Below are 14868 nucleotides of genomic sequence, written 5' to 3'. Positions count from 1 at the left end.
AATGGTCTCTTGAGCACGTATTGACCTTGGCATTATTTTAAATGGTATTTAGCTCAGATCAATAAATCTTGTTGTTCATATCAATTGCAGTCAATATCTGCTTATTACAGTTAGAATACAAATGGGTAAGCAGGACTTCAAGTCAAGCTTACCCGCAGCATTTATGTTTTCTCATTATGAGATCTTAAACCTTAGTTCTAAAAATGTCCTAAATTAAAATTATTAAGGATTTATAGAATCAAGTCCTTTCTTTATGTTATATGACAGGTATGGAACACATTATCTGGGAATTATTATAAAAGTCAAATAAAGAACAATGTTTCCTATTAAATTCTTTGCAATGAAATGTAAAATTTCTTGGGTCCATTAAAAATCCACAGAGAAGTTCTTTAAGTACCCAGGCCAGAGTTGGTCCTCAGTCACCTAGCAAGCAGGAAACAGTTGTCTGGTATACAGGTGAACCAAGGCTGATGGGTGGACAGGTGTGAGAGGGAGTACCAATGTGCCACAGGGTGGGGGTTGGGTATGCAGGGAAATTCAGGGCAACTTTTCAGGCTCAACCTTGGCCTATGTAGTGCCTAAACTGGGAGGACCAAGGATGTGGCAAGGCAGCAAGATCACTGAGAGTCTGTGTACTGTGAACACACATGAGGCACACCTTCATTGGATGTCCTCCCCACATTTCTGCACAGCTGACCCATCATGCAGCATTAATAAGAACAAAACAAAGTACAGCACACTGGACCCAGTAAGAGAAGATCCCTTATTCTAGTAATGTCCCTCCAGTGACATTTTATCCTACTGACAAAGCTTGACATTTTTACATCTTTTGTTTCTACAGATTCCTTACATGTTAAGAATATCATGTTGTTTATCATATATATATATATTGTTTATAGTTTGGGGACATAGAAGAGATTTCAGTTCTTTGCAGAAAAACCTATTAAATTTTCCTTTATCTATAAAATTTCTTCTATCTAGACTTATTTTGTTCACATGCTTAGAGATAATTTTCCCTACCTAAGACCAGAAAAATAATCACCTACATCATCTTCTAGTCTATTTTCTCTTCATGTAAAATTTAATCCATAGGGAATTTTCTTCTGTATATGACATAAGGTAGAAATCTCATTTTATTCTTCCCCAAATGTTTTCTAATTATCCCAAAAGCTAAATGAGCTATTAGTTTCCCTTTAATTTTCTTTGTTTGATGTCATATTATTTAATATTTATGTCATAGAAAGGAGAAAAAATTATTTCATAAATACCTATGAACCCATCATGCATAGGTAACAGATATTATTACATTACCATGTTGTCTTAAATTTTTTTAAGGAAACAAAATGTTATCTAGAAAGCTACAACCCCTCTGTCTATCCTGTCCGCCTCTCTCCTTCCCCATAAGTATCTTACACCCTAAGATTGGTATTTATCTTTAGCCTGCATGTTTTAATATTTCTGTTTCATATGACTGTGTACATATTTGTATTTCAATAAGTATACATAAGTGGTGTACTTTATCCTTTACCAACTTTTTTTTATTCAACATTATATTTTTTAGATGTATCAGTGTTCACACACACACATGCTTCATTCATTTTAATACTATGTAGTGTTCTATTTCATAAATAAATCACATTCTATTTGTCCATTCCCTACTACTTAGAGATACTGTGAACCAAAAGTGGCTACAATGATTTACCCACTCACCCACAACACATGAGGAGCACAATTGTTCCACACCCTCACGATTGATATTATCAGAAATTTATTTTTGCAGATCTGTTGGGCATAGAATATTATCTCATTTTTATCTTAAATTTATTTTCCTCAGGGATAGTGAGATTATATCTATAGGCCATTCAAGCTTATTCTTCCATGAATTGCCTGCTCACACCTTTGCCCATTTTTCTTAGAGAAACATTCAACTAGGAGGTCAATTACTTTGGTATACAGAGTCCTGGGATAAAGGCAGACTAACTTGCACAGGGAGCCCAGGCTCCTTCCAAGAAGTAAATAATGGAAACACTTAGCTCTGAATCACAACAATCTTGCAATTTTGCTACACTTTCAGTGTATTACTTCTAGTAGTAGTCATAAAAGTAACAGAAACATACATTTTCTATAAATCTTGTAGGTGTCAGGTACTCTGCATGTTATATATCATCTCATTTAATTTTCATAACAACTCTATGAGAAATTCTATTATTATTTTTATTTTGTAGGTGGGGAAACTGAAACTAAAAAAGTTAGATAACTTGGCTTAAGTCACACAACTAAAAAGGAGCAAAGGCAAATTCAAATCCAGTTCACATGACTCTACAATGCAGAATCTTGATCAGACACTATACATTGAAAGTCAGTGTAGGAAAGTCAGTGTAGAGGCTTAGACTGGAAATGAATCACCATCAAGTGATGAACATCTATTTAACTGAGTAAAACAGATCTTCAATAGAGGACACCATATGGCAATGAGAAACCATAAGTAAAGGACCAATGGAAATTTACAATTGCTTTGGAAATACAATTGACAGCCTTTGGTCTGAGAAAGCCACCTGAACAACTTGGTACAGCAGGAAGGAGGAACTCTCAAATAGGAGATGATGGACTTCCTGCTAAGAAGGACATGTTGTAGCTTGAATGCTCAATTGGCAAAATAAAGAAGATGTGATATATTGCTACTCCTAGTTGAAGTAAGTCATTTTGTATATATAAACCTAATCTATAATGTATATTCGTATACATTAGTGGAATATATATTCATATACATTAGTGGGTTGTGGATTTATAACTGCTTCTTAGAGGAAGGTAGAGATGTTTGGAAGACAGCCATAGCCTTTTGAGTTGTTGGAACAAATGGTAACTATACTCTCCCATAACACAATACAGGAAGTATTGTCAAGTAGAAAGGATACATCGTAGGGCAAAGCTACTATGATATTTCATATTTTCTTACTTTAGTATGTCACTTTGAATCAGAGATTAGTCAGTAACTTATAACCTAGTGTAAGCTTTATAATCTTTAGTTTTTTTCTATTCATAATTCATCTAGCACTGATTTTTAAAAATTTGAAACACCTTGCTGTTCCTTTTTGTTTAAAAACAGAACACTGGCTTGGAATGGGCTTCACGATTTTATTCATGAGATATAGCCATCCTTATATCAATAGTAACTGCTCAATTATAATTAATCATTTTAGAGAACATGTTATTGCTTCTTATAAATCAGCTGCTGCTTCTAATTTTACAAAATGTGTTTCAATGAATTCCCATCTATACTGTTGTCATTTTGCCATTTTTTTTTTAATTTCCTCCTTAAATCCTTAGGGTTGAAAAGAATCTTAGAGATCCTTCAGCCCAATTTTAATGATAAAAAAATTGTCACTCAGACAAGTTAAAGAACTTGTTCAATATTCTATCTTTCATTAGTGGCAGACCTAAGGCAAAAAGCCAATTTCCAGAGTATTCCATCAAGAGCACTTTCCACTACTTATAAACTTCCCAAACCCCTTCCTAGAATCAGAAAAAGCACATCTCACAATTATGCATTCATTTTATTTTTTACTAATTGAGGATAGGAGACTACCTAAGACAAATTATATAGCTGTATATGGTATAGATATGTACATTTAAATATACACGTGCATATAAATAGGTTTGCCATAGATATTTTAACTCTTCACCTCTCCTTAACAACCTCCTTTAGATGCTGCACAGACATCTAAACTGGAAGGAGGATCCCAGCATCCCATTCTCACAGGATCATTCTGGTTAAGGAAGGCTCTCTTTGAATGGATGAATAATTTATTATTTCATCTAACATTTTTAAGCATGTAGCTATTTTACAGACACTCCTTTTGGGCCTTGGGGGTACTAGTGTAATTCTAATATCTACACTGTTCTCAATAATCCCAATGTCCTAAAAATCCTCATGTATATGTTTGGTTTATATGATTTTTCTCCCCAAGTCACAACTATGAAAAAAAGTAGATTGGTGACGTTATGTAACATTCATGGCCCTAATCCATTACCACTCCCTGTATTCACATCCTTTGCCATATGACTTTCCTGTCTCTCCTATGGCCATGTGAGTCAGTCAATGGAATGTTAGCAGGTGTGATGGGAGCAAAGTCCGGAACCGCATCTGCATGCTTGGTCTTGTTCTCTTGCCCAGAGCGTAAGTGTATTTTAAATTTTAATAGATCTTTTCCAAATTAGACCACAGAGTTGTACTATTTCTTCATGCTATTCTCACTAATAATTAAGTCCTCAAAATAATCTCATGAGGTAGTTACTATGATTATTCATACTTTACCTTCAAGGAAACTGAGGTACAGAGAAATTAGTGATTGACTTGCCCAAGGGCACAGAGTTAATAAGTGGTACTGTCAGGACTCAAATGAAGGCCCACATTCTTAACCCCTTCACTGTGCCTCTCCCTTGTACTGCCTTGTGCAACCATCACCACCATTCACCTGCAGAACATTTTCATCCTGCCCAACCGAAACACTACGCCCATTAGACACCAAGTCCCCATTACCTCCCTCCCCCAGCCTCTGGAAACCACCATTCTACTTTCTGTTTGATTAATATAGGAACCTCATGAGTCATACAGTATTTGTCCTTCTGTGACTGACTTATGGCACTTATCATAATGTCCTCAAGGTTCATCTATGTTGTAGAATATATCAGAATTTCCTTCCTTTTTAACACTGAAGAATTTTCCATTGTATGCATGCCATATTTTATGCATCCATTTATCCAATAATGGACATGGGTTGTGAGTACCTTTTAGTTATTGTGAATAATGCCATGAACATGGGTGTACAAACATCTGTTCCAGTTCTTGTTTTCATTGATTTAAATTATATGCCCAGAAGTTAAATCACTGGATCCTATGATAATTCTCTGTTTAAGTTTTTGAGGAATTGACATGTCATTGTTCACAGTGACTCCACCATTGTACATTCTCATCAACAATGCACAAGTGCTCCAATTTCTCCACATTTCTGCTAACACTTGTTATTTTTTCATTTTTTTATATTAATTTACTTATTTTTGAGAGGAAGAGAGCACGAGAAGAGGGGCAGAAAGAGAGGGAGACCAAGAATGCCAAACAGACTTCATGTTGTCAGCACAGAGCACTATGCGGGGCTCGAACTCACAAACCATGATATCTATGACCTGAGCCGAAATCATGAGTCAGATGCTTAACAGACTGAGGTACCCAGGTGCCCTGTTTTTGTTTTTGTTTTTTTAATGAAAACACTAATACAAAAGACAAAAGTATTCTTTTATTATGACTGTGATTGTATCTTTCCTTCTATCCCCTCCAGTTACTCCTTATAAATGTTTCACTGGGTAGATACTGGGATTTCTGAACATCTCACCAGCCTTGTGAATATTTGTACCTCATATACTGAATGACATCCTTTCTTCCAAGCTCTACAATTTTCATCTCTGTTCACACTACATTCTGAGGAAACTTCTGGGCTTGATCTTCCATAAAACTGACTTGGTTCTCAACCACACATATTCTACTATTCAGTTTTTCAACTGAAATTTTTAGGTAATTAGTGTGATTAACTTCAGCTGTTGGGGAGTATGAATTTAGTCACATCTTTTGTATTTTTCAATTTTGCTGACAACTAAACCTTTCTGGAGATAATCTTTCTTTTCCCTAAATCTCACCGAAACCCAAAAAGTTTGCCCCGGTTCTTTCATCAATCAACTGACAGGAAGAACTTGAGTGTGAGGAGTCTGATAATACGACTCCTTTTGTCACTTACAGCAGGAACACTTTTGAACACTGTTATGATACTTTATCCATCACTACAGTTTTGCCTACACAGGTACAAGCCCTTAAACAAATTTCTCTGATGATCAAAACTCCAAGAATATAGCTCTTTCAGCTCACATACAAACTTTATCATTATTTGCTACCCTGACTAATCTGCCAAGGTGGTTGGGCTCATGGGTATTTCTTGTAGCCGCGGCATGACAGCCCATACATAACACTCCCCAAGTTAACCTTTCACTATAATGTTGACCTTTGCACACCTGTCCAGATTCTACTTACTCCCACGGTGAGTTCCTCCCTGAGAAACTTGGTGCCTTTTATGCCGCAGGACTTTTCACAGACCTAGTCAGCCAGAGAGGTACTAAAGACATTAAAGCTCAAAAGGGAAAGAATTGATCTTCCCTCTTGGATAATTTCTTCTTCCCTATGCAAATATTTCCATCTTCTTTCAGTAACCAACTGAGCATTCTGAAGTCAAATTACAGTGAGCCTTTGTCAACCAAAGAAGTCCATATTATCCCCTTTAACCCGGGCATTGGGTTAATTGTGTCCATTCAAGTGACACTTTTCTGAAAGAAAAGTAATTCCAGAGTGACTGGTCTTATCAGTATATATGAAGAAGCTTTGGGGAATTAAGAACTTTCTATTCTACATCATCAGTTGCCCTGTTACATTTATTTCAACAATCATGTAGAGGTTTTCTAATTTATTTTTTATTTTTTTAATGTTTATTTATTTTTGAGACAGAGAAAGACAGAGAGACAGAGAGACAGAGCGGAAGCAGGGGAGGGGCAGAGAGAGGGAGACACAGAATCCGAAGCAGGCTCCAGGCTCTGAGCTGTCAGAACAGAGCCTGATGCGGGGCTCAAACTCATGAAGTGAGAGATCATGACCTGAGCTGAAGTCGGACACTTAAATGACTGAGCCACCCAGGCACCCCAAGGTTTTCTAATTTCTATAAATTCTTACACTTCACTTTTTCTTAGCAGTGTATTATAGTTATATGAATATTGTGTCCCCTCAAATCTCTCTGAAGATACTAAATTGTTTTAGCCATCTTTTCTATATTTCTCTAGTAATTCAATTTCAGCAAGAATCATTTTGATTTGTTAAAGATGGTAACTCATTTTTATGCCGTTATTTTTCTGAAGACTCTTAAATGTTTGTTTATAAGTGACAGATTAGGGTAATTGATACACATGGCCAGTGTGAAGGTCACAGTTCCCTGATACTGAATTTGATTGCAAAGGACAAAACTCAAGGCTATGATAAGTGAGCTTAGACCTGTTATCAGAGATACCTCTCTGTTAAAGAAGGTAGGAGTTTGCTGTCAGGATGTGGGAAAGTTTACCCTATCGGCAGCTGATATTACCCCACTGGCAGCTGATACCACCCAACTTCTCTTTTTAGCTCCAATACTCAGTTTAAATGTCCCTTCTTACTACCAGTGACAAAATCCATTTATTAGTTCTCAAACTGTGCCAGCTCTGCGAGAGCTATGTGGGTATGCATTTTCCAAGTGCTTGGAATGTCCTAGTTTTACTGATCTTCCTATTCAGTGTCCAATAGATGATTCCTGCCTCTGGCTCCTAATGATTATGATCTAGGGGTTTTCCCAAAGTTGTGTTCAAAAAACAAAACAAAAATAAAATTCCCTTCTTCCTCCGATACTAATCTCTTTCGTTTGTATTAACTGCAGTTATCAGTTCTATCTGGTTACCCCATGGATCTAATCTCATATGCTTCATATCTTCCAGAAATTTCTTGCTTCTGCTGATATCAACCTTTACATTTCCTGCTGTTACATTGTTTTTCTTAATTTTATATTTATTCACTCATTCAAATGGAACTTTGGAGACAGAAAAGTAAATGTGTGTGCATAGCCATCCAGAGGCACTTAGCTCCCAACTGACTTTTTCTCTTTGCTATTTTTTCTTTTTTCTTTCCTTTTCTTATTTATTTGTGTTTCATTGCTTTTTATTTAGTTTCTTTTTTTTTATTCTAATGCCATTTAAGAAAGAGGATAGTGACAAGAGCACTAGTATAGGAGTTACGATTCCTTTATTCCAATCATGTTTTTGCCATTATTAAATGGGGCCTAAGGGCACATAGTAGGTACTCAATAAGTATTGAGGAACAAGTGAATGAATGAAATGAATTACAATCCTGCCCTAGGCTTCAGCTTCCTCCAAGCTTTAGGAGGTCTCTGTAAGTAACAGCAAGTTATGAATCTTCTGGGGCTGGATAGAAAACATTTATCATCACTTAACGGGTGGCACCAAGAAGAGAGAGGCTGCCATTGTGTGAGCAGAAATGCAGCAATAGGTGACTACATAGGGCAAACTAAGACAGAAAACTGTGATCAAAAACCTTAATAAGAGAACTTTGACATCAGAGCCTCAAACCAGTTCAAAGCAATCATAATTAAAGGCTTAACAACTGATTCTCAGGGAACTACGAAACTGTGATCAGACCAGAGGGCAGCTGAGTACTGAATTAGTAGAGAGAGAGATAAAAAGTCTGCCTTTGGGGCACCTGGGTGGCGCAGTCGGTTGGGCGTCCGACTTCAGCCAGGTCACGATCTCGCACTCCGTGAGTTCGAGCCCCGCGTCAGGCTCTGGGCTGATGGCTCAGAGCCTGGAGCCTGTTTCCGATTCTGTGTCTCCCTCTCTCTCTGCCCCTCCCCCGTTCATGCTCTGTCTCTCTCTGTCCCAAAAATAAATAAATGTTGAAAAAAAAAAAAATTCTGCCTTTGAAAGAACCTATGTTAACACCCTCTCCCTTTTCCTAAGTCCACATCATAAAAACTACCATAGGTAAAATCCTCTGGGGCCAAGGGCTCGACAACCCTGCCCTGAAAATTTTCCCCAAATCCTCCAACCTGACTTAAACAACTTCTGCCAGGTTGTCCAATGGCAATGAGGTTTCCAAGTTGGGGGTACACACACACACAACCGGGTAACTCCCTACCATAAGCAAAACAATTTATTAGCAATGATATTGCTTGGCAAAACCAAAAGTCAAAATCATGAACATGTCTTCAGTGAGTTCTTTACATTGTGAATCACCTTATCACTATGATAACTATTTTATTATTCTATATCAGAGAATCCTAAGAAAACACAAGAGTTTACAAATTACACATCTGCTTGAAATACTTAGTTCAGTGATCTTCAAACACAATCACAAACACAATCACCTGGCTTATTAAAGCATAGGCTTCTGGGTTTCACCTCCAGAATTTCTGATTCAGAGCAGGAAGATACCACTCATGACACAGAGATAGTCTCATAACATACACAATTGAGCTTCATGGGGCCACCCCTAAGCCAAATCCTCAGGTATATCTATCGGGACACTTTTATGTGCAAGTACAAACAACAACAACAACAACCTCACTCCACTTGAGGTACAGCCCAACGGGGTTTTTTCTATAGACCCATATGATTGGAAATACCTCACAGTAAATATGTGGTTTGCTTTACTCACATAATTGTGTTTAAATCTGTGAGAAAGAACTATAATACAGAACCAGACAGATCCATCCACTCTGACCCTAAGCATGGCCCTAAAATACATTTCTTGAAGAAACTGGATCCCAGAGTTTATAGGTGGAGAATTTTTGAAAGTATGTCCATATTCAAGTAGAGATCAAAGAAGCCCAAGTAAAAGAAGTGTGGATTAACTGACATGACAACTGTGCATTAAGAAGTGTTATTTTCTTTATTTAAATTCAAGTTAGTTAACATAAAGTGTAATATTCCTATATTAGTTTCAGATGTACACTAGAGTGATTCAATACTTCTATACAACACCTGTGCTCATCACAAGAGTACTCTTTAATCTTCATCAACTATTTAACCCATCACCTCACTCACCTCCCCTCTGATAACCATCAGTTTGTTCTCTAGAGTTAAGAGTCTGTTTCTTAGTTTACCAGTCTTTCTCTTTTGTTTTCTTTTACTCATTTCTTTTGTTCCTTAAATTCCACATATCAGAGAAATCATATGGCATTTGTCTTCCTCTGACTTATTTCACTTAGCATAATACTAACTCCATCCATATCATTGCAAATCGAAAGATTTCATTCTTCTTTATGGCTGAGTAAATATTCCATTGAATATTTACCAACCTTCTTTATCCATTCATCAATGATGGGCACTTAGGCTGTTTCCATAATTTGGCTATTTTAGATAATACTGCTATAAGCATTGGGGTGCATGTATATTCCTTTGGATTAGTATTTTTCTATTTCTTTGGGTAAATACCTAGCAGTGCAATTGCTGGATTTTAGGATAGTTCTATTTTTAACTTTTTGAGGAAGCTGCATACTGTTTTCCAGAGTAGCTTACTAAATGCATTCTTACCAAGAGTTTAAGAAGGCTCCCTTTCTCCACATCCTTGCCAATACCTGTTGTTGATTTTAGCCATTCTCACGGATTTGGGGTGATATCTTATTATAGTTTTGATTTACATTTATCTGATAATCAGTGATGTTGGGCATCTTGTCATGTGTCCGTTAGCAATCTGTATGTCTTCTTTGGAAATTTTCTATTTATATCTTCTGTCCATTTTTATTTTTACTGCAGCTTGATTGACTGATTGGTTGATTGATTTAAATGCAAGTTAGATAACATATAGTGTAATGAAAGCTTCAGGAGTAGAATTTAGTGATGTATCACTTACATATAACACCCAGTGCTCATCCCAACAAGTGCCCTCCTTAATGCCCATCACAGCCCTTCCCCCCACCCAACACCCCTCCAGAAACCCTCAGTTTGTTCTCTGTTTGAGTATCTTATGGTTTGCCTCCCTCTCTGTTTTTATCTTATTTTTCCTTCCCTTTCCCTATGTTCATCTATTTTGTTTCTTAAATTCTGCATATGAATGAAATCACATGATATTTGTCTTTCTGTGACTGACTTATTTTGCTTAGCCTAATACATTCTAGTTTTTTCTACATTGATGCATATGTCTGCCCATTTTTAGTTGGATTATTTGTGTTTTTAATGTTGAGCTTTATAAGTTCTTTATGTATATTTGATATTAACCCTTTATCAGATATGTCATTTGCAAATATCTCCTCCCATTCAGTACATTGTATTTTAGTTTTATTGACTACTCTCTTTGCTGTGCAGAAGCTTTTTATTTTGATGTAGTCCTGCTAGTTTTTTATTTTGTTTCCCTTGCCTTGGGAGGCATATCTAGAAAGAACTTGCTACAGCCAATGTCAAAGAAGTTACTGCCTGTGTTCTTTTCTAGGAATTTTATGGCTTCAGGTCTCACATTTACGTCACTCACTCATTTTGAATTTAGTTTTGTGTATGGTGTATGAAAGTAGTCCAGTTTTCTCAACACCCTCTGTTGAAGAGACTGTCCCCATTGGATATTCTTTCCTGCTCTGTCAAAGATTTATTAGCCATATAGTTGTGGGTTCATTTATGGATTTTCTATTCTGTTCTATTGATCTATATGTCTATTTTTGTGCCAATACCATACTGTTTTGATCATTACCACTTTGTAACGTAACTTGAAGTCTAGAATTGTGATGCCTCCAGCTTTTCTTTTCTTTTTCAAGGTGCTTTGGCTTTTAGGGTCTTTTGTGATTCCATATAAATTTTAAGATTGTTTCTTCTATCTCTGTGAAAAATGCTGGTGGTATTTTAATAGGGATTGCATTAAATGTGTAGATTGCTTTGGGTAGAAAAGACATTTTAACAATATTTGTTCTTACAATCCATGAGCATGGAATGTCTTTCCATTCTTTACCTGTATGATCTTCAATTTCTTTCATTAGTGTTTTATAGTTGTCAGAGTACAGACCTTTTCACCTCTTTGGTTAAGTTTATTCCAAGATATATTTTATTTGGGGGAGGTGAAATTGTAAATGGGATTGATTCCTTAAATTCTCTTTCCACTGCTTCATTATTTGTGTATAGAAATGCAACAGATTGCTGTTGATTTTGTATCCTGCTACTTCACTGAATTAATTTGTCAGTTCTAGCATTTTCTTGGTGGAGTCTTTTGGGTTTTCTATACTGAGTATCATGTCATCTGCAAATAGTGAAAGTTTAAGCACTTCCTTGCTGATGTGGATGCCTTTTATTTCCTTTTGATGTTTGATCGCTGAGGCTAGGACTTCCAGTACTCTATTAAATAACAGTGGTGAGAGTAGACATCTCTGTTTTATTCCTAACCTTAGAGGAAAAGCTGTCAGTTTTTCCCCATTGAGGATGATATTAGCTGTGAGTTTTGCATATATGGCCTTTGTAATTTTGGGGTGTGTTCCCTCTAAACCTACTTTGTTGAAAGTTTTTACCATGAATGAACGTAGTACTTTGTCAGATACTTTTTCTGCATTTATTGAAATGATCATATGATTCTTAATCTTTCTTTTATTAATGTGGTATATCACACAGATTGATTTGTGAATATTGAACCACCCTGGCAACCCAGGAACAAATTCCACTTGTTCGTGGTGAATAATTTTTTAATGTATTGTTGGATTCTGTTTGCTAGTATTTTATTGATAATTCTTGCATCCATGTTTATCAGGGATATTGGCCTGCAGTTTTTTTTGTTTTTGTTTTTGTTTTTGAGTAGAGTCTATCCGGTATCAGGGTAATTCTGGCCTCATAGAATGAATTTGGAAGTTTTCCTTCCTTTTTTTATTTTTTGGAATAGTTTGATAAGAGTAGGTATTAACTTTTCTTTAAATGTTTGGTAGAATTCACTTGTGAAGCCATCTGACCCTGGACCTTTGTTTGCTGGGGCTTTTTTTGATTACTGATTCCATTTCTTTGCTGTTTATTGGTCTATTCAAATTTCCTATCTTCTTGTTTCAGTTTTGGTAATTTATATGTTTATAGGAATTCTTCTGTTTCTTCTACGTTGTTCAGTTTGTTGGTATATAATTTTTCATAATAATCTCTTATAATTGTTTGTATTTATGTGGTGTTGATTGTTATTTCTCATCTCTCATTTGTGATTTTATTTAGTTTGGTCCTTTCTCTTATCTTTTTGATAAGTCTGGCTAGGGATTATTAATTTTATTAATTTTTTTCAAAGAACCAGCCCCTGATTTCATTGATATTCAATTTTTTTTTTTTTTTTTTAGTTTCTGTATAAATTATTTCTGCTCTAATCTTTGCTATTTCCTGCCTTCTGCTGGCTTTAGGCTTCATTTATTGTTCTTTTTCTAGCTTCTTTAGATGTAAGTTTAGGTTGTTTATTTGATATTTTTCTTGCTTCTTCAAGTGGGCCTGCATTCCTATACGCTTTACTCTTTAGGACCACTTTTGCTGCATCCCAAAAGTTTTGGACTGTTGTGTTCATTTTCATTTGTTTCCATGTATTTTTTTATTTCTTCTTTGATTTCCTGGTTGACCCATTCATTGTTTAGTAGCATGTTGTTTAACCTGCATGTATTTGTGATCTTTCCAAATTTCTCTTTGTGGTTGACTTCGTGTTTCATGGCATGTGATCAGAAAACATGCATGGTATGATTTCAATCTCTTTGTATTTGTTGAGGCCTGTTTTATGACCTAATATGTGATCTATTCTGGAGAATGTTCCATGTGCACTTGAAAAGAATGTGTATTCTACTGCTTTAGTATGGAATGTTCTGAATATATCTGTTAAGTCCATCTATTCCAGTGTGTCATTCAAAGCCATTGTTTCCTTGTTTATTTTCTGTTTAGATGACATGTCTGTTGATGTAAGTGGGGTGTTAAAGTCCCCTACTATTAATGCGTTATTATTAATTAGTTCTTTTAGTTTGTTATTGTTGTATATATTTTGGTGCTTCATGTTAAGTGTATAAATATTTACAATTATTATATATTCTTTTTGAATTTTCCTTTTTGTTATTATATAGTACCCTTTTCTGTCTCTTGTTAGTATTTGTTTTAAACTCCAGTTTCTCTGGTATAAGTATTGCTACTCTGGATTTTTTTGACTTTCATTTTTTTGATAAATGTTTTTTTACCCCCTCACCTTTTGTTTTAACAGACTTTTTTTAAGTTTAATTTATTCAGTTTGAGAGAGAGAAAGAGCATGCAGGAAGGGCAAAGAGAAGGGGGGAGAGGGAGAATGCCAAGCAGAATCCTCACTGTCAGTGCAGAGTCCAATATGGGGCTTCAACTCACAAACTGCAAGATCATGACCTGAGCTGAAATCAAGAGTCAGATGCTTACTCAACTAAGTCACCCAGGCACTCCTGCACCCCCTCACTTTCAATCTGCAGGTGACTTTAGGTCTAAAATGAGTCTCTTGTAGGCCGCATTTAGATGGTTGTTGTTTTTTTCTTTTTTAATCACTTCTGACACCCTATGTCTTTTCATTGGAATATTTAGTTCATTTACATTCAAAGTAATGATTGATAGATATGTATTTATTACCATTTTATTACTTGTTTTGTCACTGTTTCTGTGAATTTTCTCTGATCCTTTCTTGTCTTTGTCACTTTTAGTCTCTCCTTTGCACTCAAAGAGTCCCCTTTAATATTTCTTGCAGGCCTAATTTGTTGGTCATGAACTCCCTTAGTTTTTGTTTGTCAGGGAATGTCTTTATTTCTCCTTCTATTCTAAATGATACCTTGCTGGATAGAGTATTCTTGGCTGCAGATTTTTCCCATTCAGCACTTAGAATATATGATCCCACTTCCTTCTGGCTTGCCAAGTTTCTATTAAGAAATCTCCACCTAGCCTTATGACTTTTCCCTTATAAATTAAGAACTTCTTTTGCTGCTTTGAATATTTTTTTATCATTATATTTTCCAAATTTAATTACACTGTGTCTTGGTGTTGGCTTACTTTTGTTTATTTTGATGGGAGTTCTCTGTGGGTCCTGGATCTGGATGTCGATTTCCTTACCCAGTTTGTGGAAGTTTTCTGCTATGATTTCTTGAAATAAATTTTTCCCCTTTTCTCTCTCTTCTTCTTCTGGGACTCCTATTATATGAATGTTATTACATTGGATGGAGTCACTGAGTTCCTTAAGTTTATTCTCATGTTGTACAATTCCTCTCTTATTCATCTTATTTTTCCATTATTTTGTCTTCTACATCA

The 14868-nt window shown here is 35.8% G+C and overlaps 1 long non-coding RNA gene and 1 other non-coding gene across 2 annotated transcripts in view; one reads left to right on the top strand and one right to left on the bottom strand.

Moving 5' to 3' along the window:
- Positions 1-14868, bottom strand: part of LOC144617410 (uncharacterized) — a 440770-nt gene that overhangs the window by 61680 nt on the left and 364222 nt on the right. The window lies entirely within an intron of this gene.
- LOC132684484 (small nucleolar RNA SNORA18) lies at positions 9204-9331 on the top strand. Its single transcript, XR_009612694.1, has one exon. It is a non-coding gene; the product is annotated as a small nucleolar RNA SNORA18 (small nucleolar RNA).

Source organism: Panthera onca, chromosome C2 (genome assembly GCF_046562875.1).
Source record: "Panthera onca isolate mPanOnc1 chromosome C2, mPanOnc1 haplotype 2, whole genome shotgun sequence".
In the NCBI taxonomy this organism is placed as follows: domain Eukaryota; kingdom Metazoa; phylum Chordata; class Mammalia; order Carnivora; family Felidae; genus Panthera; species Panthera onca.
This window is presented reverse-complemented; position numbering and strand designations above follow the sequence as displayed.